The sequence below is a fragment of the Pteropus vampyrus genome, unplaced genomic scaffold (assembly GCF_000151845.1).
Source record: "Pteropus vampyrus isolate Shadow unplaced genomic scaffold, Pvam_2.0 Scaffold203, whole genome shotgun sequence".
Lineage (NCBI taxonomy): Eukaryota > Metazoa > Chordata > Mammalia > Chiroptera > Pteropodidae > Pteropus > Pteropus vampyrus.
This window is the reverse complement of record NW_011888984.1, coordinates 2,154,576-2,158,615: the sequence shown is the minus strand read 5'-3', so window position 1 is coordinate 2,158,615 and position 4,040 is coordinate 2,154,576. Positions and strand designations below refer to the sequence as shown.

The window sequence follows — 4,040 nt, the reverse complement described above, 5'->3', positions numbered from 1 at the left end:
AATAACTATGTACAGATATGTAACCTCTTTTTACCTCAGAAGCTTTAACTCTAAAATGGAAATATAATGGTAAGCACCTGTGACATTTAAGGTGTAATGAGCATTTCAGTAAAGAGAAACACGCACCTGAACATGCATATACCCAATGTATGTATAAATACATACCCAAACACACTGTATGGATAGATTTATGAATCCCACAATCAGGTGCTCACACGCCCCCAGGATGCTCACGGTCACATCCAGGGCGGAACCCCTCCACCCCCGCCAACATACACACCCCCTCCTCACCCCCTCGGAAAAGAAGAGCTCCACAGTCCTTTTTTCAGAACTCCGAGTCTGGTGCCACCCGGACTCGCCCCCTCCCGGCCCGGGTAACCATAGACACCGCTCTCCGCTTCAGGTCTCGACCGCCAGCCTCTCGCAGGTCTGCGCTTGCGCACGCGGTCCGGGCGGCCTCTCCCAGAAGCCCCCGGGGCTCGGCTGCGTCAGCTGCTGCAGTTTCGGTCTTTCTGGACTCTGGCTCCCATTTCCGCGAGGAAACTGTGCCGACGGCTCCTCTTCCCAGTTCTTCGTTACGCGCTGCGGCCGAGACTGGCACCCATCTGAAGAAGTCGTCGTGGGTCGTTTCGGAAAAGACTCCTCAGACGCAGCCTCAGGCCTGCTTCGGACTGTGGATGGCGGCGAGAGTGGGGTTGCGGAGGCGCTCCAACCCTGAAAGCCCGGAGCTGGGGAGGGGACGTCCACCCGCCACCCGGGCGGGTGGGTGTTTGAACAGCGCAAGAGAGGACTCGGATGGGTGAGAAAGAACAGAAGGGTGTGTGTTTGTGAGAGGCCGTGCGGCGTGTGAAGCGCCGCGGGGCGCCTCCCTGACGGTGGATGCAGTCGTGAGGCTGGGAGAAGTGCGTGGTCGTCCTTGTGTGACAGACTGGGTTCCTGTCCTTTGTGTGAGAGTGGGTTGCGGTGTGTCTGTGGTGTCATGTGACATACAGCTTTTGGCCTCTGCTGCTGCTGCTGCGCTCATCTTAGCCATCTTCCGCTGCCACAGAGATATGGCTACCGTTGGGAAATCAGGTTTTGAATCCTACAGGACATCTTCCTAGAAGAGAGTACAGACCGGCTGTTAGGATGGGAATTTTATTTTTTTAATTTTTAAAATTTTAATTAAATTTATTGGAATAACACTTGTTAATAACTGTAAAGTTTCAGATGTACCATTCTATTAACAATACATCATCTGCATATTGCGTTGGGAGTTTTTAGATCAATAGGCTCCCAAAAACTTTTGGATAGAGAGACCCCAAGAATGGGATTCTTTCCTGGGGTGGTCCTCCCAGGAAGTTCTCCGCGGTTCAATATGTGTTTGAGAATGACAGCATTCCCTAATTCTGATAGCAGGAACCTGCCGTTTGCCACATTATTCTTACTTCATTTTGGTTATATGTATGGGATCACAGCGGATGTAGCCACGGACGCTAGAACAATAAATGCTCAACATATGTTTATTCTAGATCATTCGCCCTTAAGATTTCTATAAATCAGAAGTAACAAAAATATGGAGTTAATTGCGATGCGTGCTTGCGCGTCCAAGTAGTAGGTGGAGAATTAGGTGGACCCTGAAGTTTTCCAAAACAGGTGTTCTGAAGCAGGGGTCCTTTGTATTTATGGGCTTGCAGGGGACCACAAATTCGTTGTAACTGTGTAGAGCATTACTGCATATAATTGTAAAAATGCATTTTTCAAAGGTATACATAACCCAGAAGATTTAGAACTGGGTTTTTGATGTGCAATCAAAGATTGTTCTACCTTGGAATGATTTCGCACATAATGAGAATGGCTAAGGAAAATCACACATCGATGAGATAGAATATTATGAAGCTAATAAAATTTCTGTTTATAATAGTCATTTTGAGAACAAAATGACTGATGTAATGTTAAGCGATTTTCATATTTTAGATAATAGTGTCCAAGGAAATTTGAAAGCATATATGCAGCTCATTTTAAGAGTTTTTAAAAAACGTTTTAGAAGGGTTATATCTAAAATAATAGTTTATTTGGTTATTAAGAGAAGAAAGGAAGGGGTTTAACCATATTTATTGAGAATTTTTGTGTACTTAAGACTTTTCTACCTATTCGCTATACATATTTTCATTAATTTGCAAAGGGAATTTTCCTTTTCATTAGAGTTAGATTATAGTGAAATGTTTTTAATTGTATCAGTTCAGTACAGCTAAAGAATATTCAAGAACAGATAAGTGGTATTTATTTCAATTACATTGATTTGTCATTGCAGGCTTAGTATTTCCAAATTTTTTAATGAGAACCCCAAGAATGGGATTCTTTCCTGGGGTGGTCCTCCCAGGAACCTGCAAACGGCAGGTTCCTGCTATCAGAATTAGGGAATGCTGTCATTCTCAAACACATATTGAACCGCGGAGAACTTAAGTGATGTCTATAAATATTTTTAATACTTTGAAATATCTTTGTATTTTATTTATGATGATGGAATTAATGCAGGGTTGTTGCAAAAAAAATATTTCTTAAGGAATTTATTAAGAAGAAAGCAAGAACAACCATAATCTCTCTGCTTAGAGATAATCACTTTCATAATTCATTGTATACTTTTTCAATTTTTATTTCATCGTATTTATGTGGTTTTATTTTGGCAGAATAGAATTGGTTAAATAAAGGAGACAGAGTCCAACTCATAGTTTGAAAAAGAAATCTAATCTAATAATAGATTTCTTTACATCTCTGTAGGAAAATGAGGGAAGGGCCAGGGATCTACTTGTTTGAAAAGCGTTCCAAGTAGTTATACCTTTTAATTATTAGAAATGTCTAAAACTTAATTACTAGGGCACCATATTACTATGTAAGACTGCCTTTCAGAATTAATAATGCAGAGATTTAAGATTACTTTCAGCAAAAATAGCACTAATCTCTGATTTCTAGGTGTTTTGCAAGTACAAACGATATTTCCAAAGATAATTATTATACCAGAAAATAAAGATATATATATATCTTTTTGTTTAGGAAAGCCGATATACATAGTATTTAAAATTTTGTAGTAAAATATCTTTTAATATGTAGATAATGTTTCATTTACCCATAGACATAATAATGAATATAATATCCTTATTTTTTACCATTTTCTGGACCAGGTTCGTAATTAGCTATTCACAAAATTTTATCTAATAGTAGAATATTCAAGTTCAAAGGGGTAGAAAGCTTTTATAATGCTATCTTCTTACAGAATTCTAATGCTAAGATTGTCATATAAAATTAATAAAACAAATTCCCATAATAAAAGGGATAGGCTAGAATTCATTGAGGCTTATTTCATAATCAATTTAATATTTCAATGCATATTGCCCAAGATGGAATGTAGTATAATCATTTTTTCTTAATGCATTTATCATGAAATTCTGTCTGATAGGTTACTGGAGAACTTATGAATTCTTTTAATCCTTCCCTAAATCTGAACTTCTTTTATTCACTATTTTATATAAAAAAAATACTTCCTATATATCCTTATCACAGTTCTGAGATTTTTCAGTTCTAGCAAGTGAGACAATATAGAAATATTTCTTCATAGCATGATTTGTGAAAGAGGAGAAAGGAACTAGCTAAACAAAAAAGATATAAAATGGAAACCTGGATAGGACTAGAAGTGTTTGCAATGAAGCCCTGGAAAGGCAAAGGAAACTGGGGAAGAAGAATATTGAATTTTGGGATTGCATTCCTATATCTTTTGATTTGGGTAGCTGTGATGTATGGATAAGAGACTATTACAGGATGAAGTCATATTCTGAGGTATTCTAACAAAAAGTGATTAGTGTCACTGTCACAGAAAAAAAGTAGTTTGCTAAAATATATGCTTTTGCAGGTGAGAATTTTCCTCAAACTGATTAATAATTCAAGCAAATCAAACTTTCACAATACACATACTTTTGTATTCTGGGGACCGTGCGAATAAATAAATACAGTACTGTAATGTAAATGGAACCCTCCAATATCGTTCAGTTCACAGTCTGCGTAAA

At 38.5% G+C, this 4,040-nt stretch overlaps 1 long non-coding RNA gene across 4 annotated transcripts in view; it reads left to right on the top strand.

Annotated features, from left to right (window-relative positions):
• Positions 1-343: 343 nt before the first annotated feature.
• Positions 344-4,040, top strand: part of LOC105300201 — an 18,251-nt gene continuing 14,554 nt past the window's right edge. Inside the window, exon 1 of one of the 4 annotated variants that reach the window (XR_002783285.1) lies at positions 344-817. This is a non-coding gene — a long non-coding RNA (uncharacterized LOC105300201). The remainder of the gene's footprint in view (positions 818-4,040) is intronic. The other 3 variants (XR_002783286.1, XR_896580.2, XR_896579.2) reach the window with 3 other exon arrangements.